Here is a 17,280-nt window from a genome sequence, read left to right on the forward strand (position 1 = left end):
TAATCTGCTACGCTGGCAACCCCGAGAGAACATCGGGACAAAAATGTGATGAATAAGGCATTGTTTCCCTGTTTGACCACATTTTCATCAAAACAGCAAAATTCAGCATTGCTTAGCAACTTACAGTTTTTAAGTTTCTATTATAATAGAAACAAGAAACTATTTCCAAGGCCTCTTTTTTGTTGTTGTTGAAACAGCCTGCATGCATTTCTAACCAGCCACATGGAAAATAACACTGAGGCGTAAAATAGTAAGGGGCTGAGAGTGTGGTTGCAGGGAGAGGGGGAGGGGAAACACTTTTCAACTGTTATGATTGTCCCCTCCTTGCACACTCCATTCCAGAGATAAACCTTTCATAGGCCAGTCATAAATACACGAGACATATACAAGCCTGGTTAGAACAAAACCCTTCGCGGGATGGGCATTATCTGCTTTCAACCACCTGAATAATGATTACAATAAAATTGCTGGCTTAAAAATCAGAGCCACTCACTTTCTGTATGGATACAGAAACTTCTCCTGTAACACATTCAAACCTCTCCAGTGCTGCAGGGCAGGCCTGCCCCTAAATCACCATTTCCCCTCTGCAGAGGGAAGACCTATTCAGGTGGCTTCCTCCTCCCCAACAGAGGACAAACTGGACGCTTGTGCAGTGGAACTGGTCTTAATGCCTGTTGGCTTAAAAATTAAGAAGACTGGATGATAACTAGACTGATTATGATCACTTCACAAATATCAGATCATTATGGTGTATACCTAAAGCTAATTGAATGTCAATTACATGTCGATTTTAAAAATAGTGTCTTCACATTTAAATTCTCACATGAATTTTCTAATGAAAAATCTACCTCCAACATCTGAAACAGCAAGAAAACTGGACTTCACCAACCAGTCAGAGTGCCCGTGTCTCGGTCATCTGTGTACCCCCGGCACCCAGAGCAGGGCACGTGGCAGGCACTTGGCCAACACTAGCCGACCTCAGCAAAAGGCTGAAATGCGTTCAAGGACTAACCTTCAAAAGAATTTCTTCATGTTGGGGACTATCAGACTGCCAGGCTGCTCTGCACGGTTTTCCCACGTCTGCAACACAGTTTCTGCACCCAGCGATTTGCAGAAGGCAAGCCTGAAGGGCGATTCCAACCTAAGGTGTTTAAAAATAGAAGAAATGCACATGAGGGAAAACAAAACCCATTCTTTGGTCTGCTGTTCACTTGATGTATGTGCGTCAGAACTTTTCATAGTTATGTAATATTTAGGAAATTGCTGAAGTAGGACCTATCTAGTAGAAGTGGAATTTTGTCCTGAATCTCCACATGGACAGCTGTGGAACTGGGCTGAAATGTACGTCTCGTTCTGTCATTCTGGCCTTTTCTTGAGCTAAGCTGCAACAGTATGAAAAGAAAGCAAGTAAAATATAGAAAATACAGGTAATAATGGGTTCTTAGGGATCATTTAGATTCCGCCCCCCACCCATGGATATCTCAGAAACACCTCAGAAGGGTGTGTGTTTGTGTGTGTGTGTATTTGTGCATGTTGGAAGGGGGGTGGAGGGAAAAAGAGAGAACTCAGAAGGTTAGGGGTAAGAAAATCCTCAAAACAAACAAAAAGACTGGAGACTTTGTTATTGCCTGGTGTACATTCAACATGCATATAAGGACATATAGCAATATCACTGGTTGGGGGATGCTAAGGAGTTGTTGGTAACAATTAAAAAGGAGGAATTCCTTATCTGAACCTTATTGCTGCTAATTTGATTAAACAAGCTCTAAGTAAAATTTCTGAGTAGATTTTGTGTTCTCCCAAAATCAGTTCCACACAGATGGATTCCCGCTTGTTTCAGGGAAAAACCTCTGCCTTAGAGATCTTTCTGACCTAAATATGATCCACCGCAATATCTAGCACACAGTAACTACTCAACAAGCGTATCAATGTTTGTCTGAATGAAATAACGTTTCTCTTTAAAATCTACGTCCAGTTATACCTTGGGAACCGTTTTCCCATTACTTCTCATTTCTTTTTCTATACTTTTCTTTCTTGTATGTTTTCACCTAATAACTTATATTCACTTTAGTGTTCTTTTATATATCTGAAGGCTCCTGTCCAGATCTTACCGTCTTGAATCATCATAAAGAATATATACTTTAAAAACAGGGAATACATCTCCTTTTTCTTTTTATAGCCCCTTAGTTTAGATAAGGCCCTCCTCTTAAAAATTATAAAGTCTAGCCCTGGCTGGCGTAGCTCAGTGGATTGAGCGTGGGCTGGGAACCAAAGTGTCCCAGGTTCGATTCCCAGCCAGGGTACATGCCTGGGTTGCAGGCCATAACCCCCAGCAACCGCACATTGATGTTTCTCTCTCTCTCTCTCTCTCTCTCTCTCTCTCTCTCTCTCTCTCTCTCTCTCTCCCTCTCTTCCCTCTCTAAAAATAAATAAATAAAATCTTTAAAAAAAAATTATAAAGTCTGCAGAGTATGAAACTGGTAAAAGCCCCTTCCCTCATTCCACCAAACATACAGTTCAACTGGGACTTCTACCTTCTACATGATTCTACTGCCACAGCTCATTGTTCTAATAGTAGGTATTGAATTCCAGCCTGGCTAATCAGAACTTTTTCTGTTAGAGTTTTGATTCTCGTAGTACAGAAAGATTTTAAGAATGCAAACCCTGCAAGATGTGAACATAAATGTCCCACATGACCAAGTTTCCAACCACAGGGATGGCCTGCTCTGAAAGGATAAGGCCAACACAAGAAAATAATAGAAATGTTGAGAAAGAGGATTTTGAGGGCATTCAAATCCTTAACCACCATCTTGTATAAGGTCCAGCTAAACCCCTGACATTCCGGTGGTTGGTTTATTTTATTCACCCAATAAATGTTTAGTGAGCACCTACTACATGCCAAGCCTTTTGCTAGGCTGAGAGATGCAACAAAGATGAAAACAATATGGTCTCTGCCCTGGCAGGGCTTGTGAGCCATGTCCCCCAAATCCACGTCCCCCACTACTATCCACCTCTTTGCTTAAATTAGTTTGAATGACATCCAAAAAATTCCTAACTTCAGTTACTACAAATTCAGCTTCTGTGGACTTGTCTGTGAAGTTAATCATAACAATTCTTATGAAATTGAGTTGTTATGAAGTAGATTACAAAATCTACTTTCCAAACAACTGGGTCACCAACAAATTTTAGATCTTGATTTAAGCCTAAATTGCTTAAAATGTCCCTAAAGAATATGAGTACATCCTCTTCTGACTTACTCAACACCTAAGAAATCTCAAAAATTTTCTTTTACTATTTTTTAAAACACCCTCAATGTAAGCATAATGTGATATGACACATAGTTTTGCTTGCAGTGATATTATTTTCTTCCCCTACACCTACTGTGCAGGAACCCGACATAGTACTTTACTTCTTTTTCCCAACCTGAGTTCTTTTAAAATAAAACATAAAACTCTATGCCCATAGGTCACAGGTGGCAAACACAAGACCCGTGAACCTAATCCAGCCCTCCACCTTGTTTTATCTGGCCTCATACCTCCTTTCTACCTGGTGGCAGTGCCGAGCTCCCTGCCCCTAGTTAAGGAGTAGTTACATTTATACAGTCTTAAAATTACATTTGGCCCTTTGAAGGCAGCCACAAGGCTGATGTGGCCCCCAGAGAAAATGAGTTTGACACCCCTGCAGTAGGTGGTGTGAGACCTTCCTAGTGCCAACATTATCATAAGAATGACAATTATTTTTAATGTACCATCCTGTTAGGCAAAGAAAACTGGTTCACTTTCTACAATGTGGTCTTTCCAAACTGTGATTTGAGGAGGTCACTCCTCTGCTTCAGGTCCAACAAGGGATGTGCAAAGGATGTGAGTAAAACACCCCTTCTTCTGAACACCAGGCTGGTACGCCCTGCTGCCTGCCGTCACCCTTTGTGCCCTCGCTGTCAGGACACACGCATGTGAGCAATCTCAGCAAGGAATTCACAGGGGAGGCATCCACACTGAGCCCACCCCTCAATGTGCAGCCCCTTGCCAACATCGAGAAGGCAGCCTTCCCCAATTTTGTGATCCAGCGCTGCCAGCCCTCTCTCCCACTGCCACCCTAACAGAGCTCTTAGTTTTTATTTAAAGGCCTTTGGAGATCGCCATACGCATTAAAATAAAAAATTTTTAAATTGTACCATTTCTCACCAGCACGAGGTCACACGTGGACCCTAAGGGATAAAGGGTAGCTAAATGCTTTCCCACATTCTTCGCAGTCATTGCATTTCTGTCCTGGGTAGTTTCTCTTGGGCGTAATATGGTTAGAATTCCTTCTGATGGCTTTTCCATATAGATCATCTTCCTGAGGTTTGTCTCCAGGTTCAGTTAGTGCCTGTTGTTTAAGGCATAAGTGGTAGCTAAAATCTCTCACTTTCATTGACTCACAGGGATGCTCCGCCATAGAAAGTCTGCACTTTTCCCTGCCATTAGATGGTTTCCCTCAATCTTCATTCTGCTTCCCAGTGGTCTGTTTATTTTTAAGTTGAGACTATGGGTCTGCACAGGTGTCTTGGAGACTTCTGTCCTCCTCAGTCCTCAGCTGTTCCTGCTCCACTTGGGCCCACTGAGGCCGTGTTCCAAACGTTCTCCAGCATATCGTCTCTGCACAGCATTTGCTGGGCAGGGTCCAGCATTGCCCATGCATCTGGGAAGAAGTCCACAGCCACATCCTCAAAGGTCACCAAGTCCTCTGACCAGGCTGTCGGCAACCAGGGAGCCACTGCTTCCTCCTCCACATTCCCCTCCTAAAGACAGGTTGGTTCTTGAAAATGTCCCCTCTGAAGGAGACAAGGACAGCAATTGTCACCAGTTTATGTGATGATGACTGCTGGAGATCCCACTCCAGATGGAAAAACTAGAACTGCTCTTAGGTTCCAGGTAACCAGGAAAGCAGCGCCGCTCTGGGGCGCACTTCCACTTCCGGTCTGGGTTCGGAAGGGGTGGAAGGCCCAGGGCACCGAGGAGCAGCTGAGGCTGCAGCTGACCTCCAGGTCCAGGCAGAGGGATCCTACTGTCCTCCTGTGGGGAGAACCAGAATGCCAAGTCTTTTTGCCTAACCACTGCCTCCTGTTCTGGCTGGCTTCATCTCATCCTACTCACCCACCTGCACCCTATACCCTACCATCACTTGCTAGCTTCGCCTGGCCACATCAAGCCTGTCAGTTTCCACAGGCTTGTAGTACTAACCCTCCCACATCCAGGCAGACAAACAGCTGTTTCTTCTGCTTACAATAACCTCCATCCATTCTTGAATGCCTGGAGAACATTCACTCAAATGTTTCTCTCCTATGAAACCTTCTAGGAATCATCCCACTGGTTCACCAAGAAGACTAGTCCATTCAATTCTATAGGGTCATTGATTCTCGTTCATAACCCTCAGTTTTGAAGGGTGAGGGTTACATACTAGGCTGAGACTTCTTGAGAAGAAGAATGGTGCTTCATTAATCTTGAAACACTATTACCTAATACTATGCCAGGTACATTGATACCTCCTAAACAGGAGGAAAAAATCTGAAGAATTCTTGGTGATTTCAAATCTTGCTGAGTATGCTGTTCTGGATGAAAACAGGGGACAAAGTAAGAACCAATCATGATATAAAGTAGACTGGAGGTGTGACAAGCTATCTCCACAGGCCCAGATGGAAATAAAGCCACTATTTGTCTGTTCTAGCACTATGAGACCTGGAAGGAACCTCTATGAGCCTCAAAGAGGTAGCATCTCATGGAGGTTGAAAACACAGATGCTGTATTCAAGTCCAAACTCTAGCTCTCCCATGGAATAGTGCCATAACCTTGGGTAAGTTATGTGACTTCTCCAAGCCTCAGTATTCTCACCTGTAAAATGGGAATAATATTGGTACCTAATGGGTGCCTTTGCAACTACTTAGAAAACAATTGTTTTTCTTCTCTGTATAAGTAAGGGTTTATTATTAAAGGACTATATAATATATGTACCTATCCCATAAGTATCAATGACCTTCATGAGGATGCAGAAGAAATATAACCCTATTATGTTTATATGACTCTTTATATGGTTATTGTCCTCTAAATATTGCAAATTACCCATAATCAAATTAAATTATCACTCCCGAGTTCTGGATAAGCCTCATTCCTATATTTCACTATTTCACAGCAGTTGCAAATGTTGGTATGCTTGTTTGCTTTGTTGTTGTTTGCTTGCTTAAAATGGCTTCATTAAAGAAAATGTGACTATGAAATAATTTTTACAGCTCTGCAGAGGTCATACTTCATCATGATCAATTTTTGCACCTCTTGAGAGCTAACTAAGCCTTTTTGAACTCTTCAAACGGGAGCCAACCTCTGATATTGACAAGTGTGCAAACCAGCATGAAGATGAGGATCTAACGACAGGCAGTTTTCCATTCTTTCTGTAAAACAACACTTTCCTTCATTTAAAAAAAAAAATAACTTACTAAATGTCTCCGAATGTAAGATCAGAGGAAGGAGAAGAGTTAGAGGGTTAAAAAGGCAGTAGATTCTGGTCTACAGAGTTATTTAGAGGGCAGCAATTAATTTCCTTCAGAGTTCCCATCCCACACTCTGATTCAGTCAGAATAGTACTATTAGGCTTGTTATTGATCCAATAGGCATTCAATTTTAACTGGAGAATGAAGAAAACAGATGTAACTTATTTTTCTGTTAATCTAAGTGATACTTAGTATTGTTTGAATGAGATACTTATTTTCAAGAGTCCTTACACTCTGTGATTTTAATCATTTGACCAAAAGTTCTTAGGAACTAGAGGGTAATCTGTGACTTTTTTGCAGCAAAAGGAATGTAGCCAAAATAGTTCTCCACATCTCTGTGTTGGGCAAGTATGCATACTCCATTTTATTTACTCATTTTAAAAGGTGACATATTTTAATACCTTTCCTTGGCTTGAGAGTTAGGAATCAATACGCATGTGATTAGAAAACATTAGAAATATAGGGACTAGAACTGAAATGACCACTCTCAGGCAACCCAAAAATAAACTAATGTCCTGGTTCTTGAATACAAATGCAACCTTCACTCTCTGCTTAATGATTAAAATGTTCCTTTGAAACTAAATTTCTTTTTTCCTCTATTTTCAAGATGATCACTGATGAGGATTTTATTTTTGGTCTGCCAAATTATCCTTTTACATACAACTGACTACCCCCTGCAATAATGACACTTTAACTGAGAAGGTCCATTTTCTGTTAAGAACTAAGAGGGAAATATTGTGGGTATTTAAGTCGGTAAATAAAAGAACCAAGTGACTTTAGTGGAATAATCTAAAACAAAAACAAAATTTAAGAGATAATCAGGAAAATAGAATACCCCTCTCTGACTCTGGTATGATGAAGCCAGTTCATACCTACAAACAGCGCAGGGAGTTCAGAAAAATTTATCACATTGGCCTTTTGTTCCCCAAGTTTGTCCAAGTTAGTTCCCACTTCCCTGCATCACTACTTATCCTGAGCTTTCCTAGCACCTCAGCTTCCCATGATCCTCCGCCCCACCCCACACTTTTACCCATCACTGCCTTCTTCGACTCCATACCTCAGGCCTTGTTTTCTACCCAACCACTCATCAACCCTCCAGTGGGGACTCATCAACTGGACTCTTACAACAGGATACAACTTGCATCTGTTCTGCACCTCACTGAATGTTGCCACAAATAAAAGACTGTTTCCCTAGCCCCAAGGGATATACCAGCTGAATCAGCCAACCGTACTCACTCAAGTTACAGGGGAGGGAGGTTGAAGATTGATTATCTAAGTTTGTAAGGAGCCATAATTGCAAAGGTAAGGATGACACGAGAAAAAAAAATATGAACTTAGGAAAGAAAAAAAGAAATTATCAACACATACTGCTTACTACTGATAAACTCATAATGGCATGTCTAATTTGTACTTAAAATTAGTAAAAAAAAAAAAAAACCATAAACAATTTAGAGAAGATGCAGAGGCCCACAGATATTTCCATGTATTTTGACATTTTCTGAATCTGTAGTACATCTCGGGGAAAAATCATCTGACTAACATAGCTGGTATTTTTTATTCCATAACTTCCCAGGTACTCCTCAAACAAAATCTAAGAATTCTAAAAGTCCTACCTCTCTTTACTCAATTTTACTTGCATTGTTTTATATTATATTATTTTTCCTATTTATTGAATGAATTCAAAAGAGTACTTACAATATGTGCAAAATATATAATGAATACTCGTGCTGCCACTCGTCCCTAACTTCAAAGACAAACAGAGCCAGCCATGCTCCCGTGCACTCGCATGCAGTCCCCTCTCCACTGCTGTGTCTCACACTTTGCTCCCAAGAATTTTGTGTTTATTTATCCTAAACTGCCTTTACGATTTTATCACATATGGTTGTATCACGACAATGCAGTATTTGGTTTTGCATTATTCAAATGTTACACGAATGGCATGATTCTTCTAAAAATTGTTTATTTACTTCAAAATAATGGCTGATACAGGTTGACTCGTGTAGCTGAAATACACTAATTTTCAGACCTGAATTTGCCCTACTGTATGAATCCACCCACCATCAGCTCAGCTGGACATTTGGGTTGCTTAAAATTTTTGCAATTACAAACATTGCAGATGCAAGCATTTTTGGTTCACATGTGCGAGAGTTTCTCTTAGGCATGTGCCTAGGAGTGACACAAGTCTCTAAATATACAAGGTAGTATCAACTAGTTTTCCAAAAGAGTTTTGTCAACGTATTCTGTCAATCACTGAGAAATATGTGTTAATATAATCCACTCTAATGGTGGATTTGACTAATTCTACTTGTAGTTTTGGTGGGTTGGTTGCTTGGGGAGATGTATCTCTGTGTACATTTGTGTGTGTGTCTTTAAGTTCACAGAAACTTTTTTAATTGAATTTATTGGGCTGACATTGGTTAATAAAATTATATGGGTTTCAGGTGTACATTCTACAGTACATCATCTGTGTATTGCATAGTGTGTTCATCATCCCAAATCAAATTTCCTTCCATCACTGTTGATCCCCCTTTCCTTCTTCTACCTCCCACCATCCCCCCTTCCCTCTGATAATCACCGTACTGTTGTCTGTGTCTAAATGTTGGGGTTTTGTTTGTTTTATTGCTTAATCCCTTCACCTTCTTCACCCACCCCCGGAAGCCCCCTCCCCTCTGACAGCTGTCAGTCTGTTATCTGTGTCCATGAGCCTGTTTCTATGTTGTTTGTTAATTTATTTTGTTCATTAGATTCTACATATAAGTGAAGGGATTATGTAGTCATATGGTACTTGTCTTTCTCTGACTGGCTTATTTCATTTAGCATAATGCTCTCCAGGTCCATCCATGCTGTCACAATAGGTAAGATTTCCTTCTTCCTTAAGAACTATTACGGTTAGATAGCAGCTAAGAATGAGCGGTCAGAGCGGAAATAAAGCCAGGACCCTCGCCACTACAATCGGACAAAGAACTTAATACAGGAGGCTAGAAGCACAAGAAAGACATGTCTGACCAAGGAGCTCAGCAGTCATAGTGACTTGATAAGATTGCTGGGTGTCCTGAGCATTACAAGCAAAATAGTACAGGAGGAAAGGAGAGTCCTTGAGACTATACTGAGAAAAGGAGCTTCTATAAGCTTCTGTAACAATCTTACTAACATTGCCAGGTGTCCTGAAGTCACAGGCAACAAACAAGCAGGAGTTGTGCAGGAAGCAGGGCGGGGTGGGGGTGGTGGTGTTTGGATAGAGGGGCTGGTCCCTGAGATTCCATGCTGGGAAAGGGAGCTTCTGTAACAATTTTACTGAGACAAAGAGCCTTTACTGAGAAAGAAAGCCTTTGTAGCTGTACATTATTCTCAAGGGGGACGGAGAGAGAACCTAGAAGCCAGCTGAGGTATATAATCCTGGAACCCCAAGGGCTGGGTACCTGCTTATAGCTTTTGCTCAAGTGTATAAATAAACTTGCTGTCTCATTTCCACTATGTGTGTTTGTGTCTCACTTGAATCTGTGTCTTGCGAGCGAGATAAGAGCCAAGACAGGGAGGGAGCCTCTTGACTCAGGTCTCTGTCTCTCCTCGTCGGTAACATTGCAACCTTGCTATCAACTTGAAATCAGGGTCCAGCAGGCGTAACGCCTGCTCAAGTGCAGTTGGTAGGGCAATAATATGGGTGGGATAACTTATACCTTTAATTTGAATATTTCATCTACATGTCAATATGGCATGCTTGAGTGTGATATTGATATGTTATGGAATTACATTCTTAAGATTTTGTAATAAAAGTGTTTGTATTTAAAAAGAAGCATTATTTGTGCCAGGCCACATATTGTTAAATAGTGATTTTTTTATGCTTCTAGTAGTGCATTATTTGAACTTTGAATCCAAAGTTATTTGGTATGACAAAATAGTTTGTTTATTATTTTTCATTAGTATTAGCTTTCTTTATCATTTTTTAAACCTTTTACTTCCAATGGTTCATGCCCTTCTGTTTCATGTAGGTATCTTGTAAATGAAAGGCTCAGGCCAGATCCCCAACTGACCAGATTGCGCATGACCCAGTCAAGCCAGCTTCCAACCCTCTGGACTGCCCATGACTCAGTTGTCCCGACTCAAATGATAGCCTGAATTTTAACTAAAACTCTCTCCTGACACACACAATAGACACCTGGCGCCAGTCACAATGGCCGGTGGCCAGGCTGACCCTCTTGTCCCTGGGAACAGCCCAGCCCTTTACCTAACCCATTGTCCTGGCTCACATCCTGGAACCCTGAGGCCCCCACCTGGAAGAACAAGAAACTAACCCCTCCCCTAACCCCTCACAAACCCCACTCCTGCCTTCCCCCAGGGCTGAAGTCCACCGGGCTCAGCCTGCCTCTCAGCGCAGCAACAAAAAAAGGCACTTGAATCAGACCTTCTGGTTCCTCCTGCCTCTATTTCTCACACACTTCTAACAGTAAACAACCTGTATTTAAGTACTTTTATATAATCTAAAATATTCACTGTTTAACCAGAGATTTTAATCAATGTGCAATTATTATGTCCTCCTTTTCTATCTTTATTCCTTTCATTTATTTTTTACATGTTTACATATGCTATTTATTTCTGCCTTTCCTCCTTCCCCCATCCCCATTTTATTTATTTTCATATTCTTTGTTGATTATCTCTATTGTGTCTTTGTTTTCTATTTCACTGATTTTTCTTGCTCTTAAACCTGTTATTTCCTTCCTCCTGCTTTCTTTTGATTAATATTCTTATTCTTTTGTTAGTATCTTAAGGTCCTCACTTAGCTCACTAATTGTCAACTTCTATTTTTTTCCAATATAACATCTAAAGCTAAAATTTTTCTCAAATAAATTATTTTTATTGCCTCCCTCAAGTTTAATATAAAAATTTTGGCTTTTGCTTCTTAGCATTTAGTTTTATATCCATTATACCTTTTCCTTGATTTATGGGTAATTTAGAAATTTATTTTCATTTCTAAATATTAAGAAATATTTTATTTATCCTTCTAAGCTCTGACTTAATCATATTTTGTGGTCAGAGGTTTTGGCCAGAACAATAACTTTGCAATTTGATGAAAACTTGTTTCATTGCCAGTGCATATCAATTTTTATATTTGCCACATTTATAAAAACTTTTGAAAAATCTATGTTCTTTAATGTTGAACACAGAGTTTTGTGTAGTCTATAAACGAAGTTTTCACCTGTTGATCTCATCTGTACAGAGTTTGTTTTTCTCGTGTCTGTCTTTCCTATCAGTGGTGAGAGGTATGTCATCTCTCACTGTATTGGTAGTGGGTTTGTTGGTGCACCTATATTTTGAGGCCATTTTATAAGCTGCACACATAATTATAATCATTATATTTTTCTAATTAAACAAAAGCTTTTTGCTGTGTCATGACATTCTATATATGTTAAGATTTTGCCTTAAAATTCTTTTCTGAGATCAAAACAGCCACAACAGGTTTCTTTTATTAGTAATTGTCTGATAAACCTTCCCCCACTCTCACTTTCAACCTTTATGTATCCTTTAGATTTATCTTTTCTAAATAACATTTATCTGAATGATTTATTCTGTATGATCTCTGTCATTCAACTGGAGAGTTAAGTCTGTTACATTTCTTATCATTAGCGCATATTTGACCTCCTTCCTACCATATTTTTATTTTGTGTCTTACTTGTTCCTTTCCTTTTTTCCTGTTTTCTTGATTTTTTAAATTGAGTTTTCAGTTTCTTTTTCTTTAATGCACTTTTTAATATATTTATTTGGAATTTATACATTCTTTCTGTTCTTTTAGTGAGTACCCTTAACATTTCAGCATGCTTGCTTAACTTAGCAAAGCCTATCACTAAACTACCCCTGAACAATAAGAAGAGTTTAAAATATGTCAGGACTGGCCACCTCTGTTCCCAATTTACATATTACCAGACACTGTTGTCATTATTTCATTCAGATGATGTTTGTTTGGATTGTTCAAAGTATTTTTTTCTTTTATGTCTGTGATATCTTTTTCTGGAGAATAGTCTTTAGATTTGGAGGTTTTCTGAGAACAAATATCTTGGCAGTAGGATCTTTCTATAGGTCTGTATTAGAATATATTTTATATCATTTACATCATTTTTAATTGTAAAAATATGTGGTTTTAATTGCTTTAAGCAGAAGTATTATTTAGGGTAGCTGGTCCTTAATCCCTGCCAGAAATAAAAAAGCAAGTAAAAAATCTTAAATATTTGTAAAATGTGACCTAAAGAGGTAAATTGAAAAAAAAACTTTTTATACTAATAATTATCATCTTTCATATGAAAAGATAATCCACCTTAATAGAGCTTGTATTTGGGGGGTTGGGGTCTTTTTTAGAGTATATTTTATTGATTAGGCTATTCCCCCAACTCTTCCCCTCCCCCTCCCCACTGAAAACCCTCCATGTGATGTCCATTTCCCTGATTCTCTTCCTGTTCTAGTTGTTTGCTTAGTTTTTGTTTTCATTGTTTTTTTTTTAGGTTCATCTGTTGATAGTTGTGAGTTTGTTGTCATTTTACTGTTCACAGTTTTTGATCTTCTTCAATTTCTTAGATAAGTCCCTTTAACATTTCATATAATAAGAGCTTGGTGATGATGAACTCTTTTAACTTGACTTTATCTGGGAAGCATTTTATCTGCCCTTCCATTCTAAATGATAGTTTTGTTGGATAGAGTGTTCTTGGATGTAGGTCCTTGCCTTTCATGACTTTGAATACTTCTTTCTGGCCCCTTCTTGCCTGCAAGATTTCTTTGGAGAAATCGGCTGGTAGTCTTATGGGAACTCCTTGGTAGGTAACTGTCTCCTTTTCGCTTGCTGCTTTTAAGATTCCCTTCTTATCTTTAATCTTGGGTAACCTAATGAAGACGTGCCTTGGTGTGTTCCTCTTTGGGTCCAACTTCTTTGGGACTTTCTGAGCTTCCTGGACTTTCTGGAAGTCTATTTCCTTCACCAGATTGAGGAAGTTTTCCTTCATTATTTGTTGAAATAAGTTTTCAGTTTCGCGCTGATGTTCTTCTTCTCCTTCTGGCATCCCCATCATTCAGAGATCGGAATGTTTCAAGTTGTCCCAAAGGTTCCTAAGTTTCTCTTCATTTTTTTAAAAATTCTTGTTGCTTCATTCTGTTCCAATTGGATGATTATTTCTTCCTTCTGCTCCAAATTTTTGATTCGAGTCCTGGTTTCCTTCCTGTCACTGTTGGCTCCATGAACATTTTGCTTTATTTCACTTTGGGCATCTTTCATTTGCTCTTTCATTTTTCAACCAAGCTCAATCAGTTCTGTGAGCATTTTGATTACCAGGGCCTTAAATTCTCCATCAGATAGGTTGACTATCTCCTTATCGCTTAGCTCTCTTTCTGAAGCTTTGCTCTGTTCTTTCATTTGGGCCATATTTCTTTGTCTCAGTGCACCTGTTAAATGGTAAGGGGGCAGGGCTTTAGGTATTCACCAGGGTGGAACAACCCTCCTTGTTGCAAAGCAGTGCTGTCTGTGGGGGAGGGGCCAGAGAGGGAACAATATAGCTCACCTCGGTTGTAGCCCACTTCCCAATGAACCTCACTGTGAGACGGAGTTTCTCCCACCCCAGCAACCCCCTGCCATAGTTCACAGTCAGCTCTGAGCCTCAGTTTCCTGTTCAGCCAGCCCTGCCCACACAATCCGCTGCCTCGCCCGGGGGTTCTCTCCATCCACCTGTCTTACCGGTTTGGTTGGTCTAGTTGACTCTTTCTTTAATTCCTTGGTTGTCAGAGTTCCATGCAGTCTGATTTTCTGGCACTTCTGGTTGTTTATTGATTTTAGATTGGTTGTTATCCTCCTTTTGGTTGTGCAAGGAAGCGAAGGGTTTCTCCACCTCCATTTTGGCCAGAACCCCTAGAGCTTGTGTTTTGAATTAGAAAGATTTGAATAGCTCTAGCCCCATTACATGCCTTGTTTTCCAGATGGCTGCTGGCAACACATTCCTGAACTGGCAGAGGACAATTATTCCCATGGCCTTGAAACACGGCCTAGGTAATTGGCCCAAATGGAACACTGCAGCCATGTGTTTGGCTTCCTCAGCACAGCTCCGCAACCAAGTTCACCATCTTGATGGGTTATTCCCTCCAAAGGAAGAAGGCTGATTTTTCATAATTTATTCTTTTGAAAGAGAGAGGAACATGATTTGTTTTTGTTCCACTTACTTATGCATCCACTGGTTGCTTCTTTTTGTGTCCTGATGGAACATCAAACCCACAACCTTGGCAGATCAGGACAATGCTCTAACCAACTGAGCTACCAGACCAAGGCAAGCTGATTTTTATCCTTAACTTTATAATAATAATAATTCATATATAGAAATATAGCTGATAAATGTAGGTAGGACTAAATCAGAAAAGTACCATTTCTATCATCAACATAATAACTGACACAGACAGGGATCATCATTAGATACCACAAATTGTTGGATGAAAGAATTAAGGATAACAAGACATTCACATATTCTCTCATAGCATCCTAATCAAATACAAAGAAAAAAGCACATTTTACAATGTAGAGATTTCACATTCAAAACCTTAATCAAGTAAAGGTGTCAACCAATTTGGGGTCAACCTGATGTCACTTGCCTCAGTGTGATGCAATAAAAAATACCAACATGATCTATGTGGTATCTTGCCAAAAGTATTCAGCCTGAACTTAATCTTGAGGGGGAAAAATTCAAAATTCAAAAGGTGGAACATTCTATAAGACATTAAGTTTATGCTCTTCAAAAAAAGTGAATGTCATTAAAAACAAACAGAAAAAGGCAGGCAGAGTGTTTGGGGTTAAAACACTGAAGTGATATAACAACCAAATGTAATGCAAGAACTTTGATTGGATCTTGGATTTTTAAAAATCCCATATGATTTCACTTATATGTAGACTCTTTAAAATAGAAAAAGCAAACTAATAAAACAAATAAAAACAATTCATAGATACATAGAACAAATTGATGGCTGCCAGAGGAGAGAGGATTGAAGGATATATAAAAAAATGAAAAGGAGTAAGAGGGACTAACTTCCAATTATAAAATAAATCTGTTATGGGGACATAATAAACAGAACAGGGGATATAGTCAATAGTATCATAATAAATTTGCGCAATGACAGATGATTATTAGATTGATTGTGGTGATCACATTGTAAGATATATAAATGTCAAATCACTATGATGTACACCTGAAACTAATATAATATTGTATGCCATCTCATTTTAAATAGCTATATAAGTCACTTCCCCAGTATGGGCAGTATACACTAGGTAATGTTACCAAATTAATATTTGAGGTGTGAGATTGGCATTGTAGTTGTATAAGAGAATGTCCTTATTCTTAGGATTTACAAGCTGAATAGTCAAGAGTAAAGTGTTGTGATGGTCTCAACTTAGAATAAGAGAGAGGGAGAGAGATGGGGCAGGGGGAAGGAAAGGGGAAAGATAGCAAATGTGGCAAAATACTTACATTTGTATGAAGGATGTATGTGTCCATTTTCCTTAGTCTTAAAATTTTTCAAAATAAAAAGTTGGGGGAAATAATGTGGAAGATGATCTATCCATTCTTCTCCCTTCACACACACACACACTCTAATCCTGAAATGTAACCTAAGAGAGCTAGTTAAAATACATTTCATAGTGAAAGCTGATAAACACTGAAACAAATGTCTAAACAAGTCGGGGAATCTCCTCGTGGGGAGATCTTAAAACTTAGGTTGGGTGCGAGAGTGTCTAGACTGACTGAATATTACAATCACTCAAGCTAAATGGTTGGCCAAATGCTAATACCTCAATGCTAATACCTCCCCACTTACTTAGGATTTTCTGATCATTAATTTACTTCAAGGACATTTATTTAAGCTTATAATTAGTTGAGAATTCAACAGAACAATACAGCAAAATAATGTATTATTGAAGGTCTTTGAAACTACATTCAGGCTTCAAAACTGTGGGTCAGCACACTGATGCAATAGACCAGGGGTGTCAAACTCATTCTCACCAGGGGCTACATCAGCCTCATGGTTGCCTTCAAAGGGCCAAATGTAATTTCAACTCCTTAACAGTTAAGGAGTAGGTACATTTATACATTCCTAAAATTATTTTGGCCCTCCTCACCCTCCGTGAGGCTGATATGCCCCCAATGAAAATGAGTATGACACCCCTGCAATAGACTCTCAGAAGTAATATTGTGTTAGTACTCAATATCTCACAGAGCAGTTTAAAATAGAAGCCAGTTGTAACACCAATAATTATGGAAATACAATTTTTCCATAAGCCTAAAATCAATTTCTGGTCAATCTGGAATGTAAAACCAATTTATGCTAAATGTATGCTTTATATTGTTAGCTAAGAATGTATTTTAGTATGTACATTGTGCCCTCTTTGAAGAATCTGAGAATTTTAAAGTTGATTACAGGATTAATTTTTTCCCTGAATATTGTCAATATGTTAGGAATCATAAAATCTCTTGAGGAAAATAAATTTTTCACAAACATATAAATTTGTGAAAGAATGGGATGATTACAATGAGAATTATGAAACATAATGCAAATTTAAATGTATGCCAAGTCCTAATTTTGTAAGTTCTTTCACATTTGCATTAAATACAAACATAAAATAAGTCATTTTTATAACTACCAGAAATAACTGTGGTGATTAAACATCAAATGCATTAAACAATCTACAAAAAATACCAATAGGGTGCACAGCTTGAAAATATGAAATGTTGAACGAGTAACCT

The 17,280-nt window shown here is 39.0% G+C and overlaps 1 long non-coding RNA gene across 1 annotated transcript in view; it reads right to left on the reverse strand.

Annotated features, from left to right (window-relative positions):
- Positions 1 to 1,013: 1,013 nt before the first annotated feature.
- The window catches only part of LOC118501066, a 162,180-nt gene continuing 145,913 nt past the window's right edge, over positions 1,014 to 17,280 (reverse strand). The window contains exon 3 of the long non-coding RNA XR_004903638.1: positions 1,014 to 1,141. This is a non-coding gene — a long non-coding RNA (uncharacterized LOC118501066). The remainder of the gene's footprint in view (positions 1,142 to 17,280) is intronic.

This window comes from Phyllostomus discolor, chromosome 6 (genome assembly GCF_004126475.2).
Source record: "Phyllostomus discolor isolate MPI-MPIP mPhyDis1 chromosome 6, mPhyDis1.pri.v3, whole genome shotgun sequence".
In the NCBI taxonomy this organism is placed as follows: Eukaryota; Metazoa; Chordata; class Mammalia; order Chiroptera; family Phyllostomidae; genus Phyllostomus; species Phyllostomus discolor.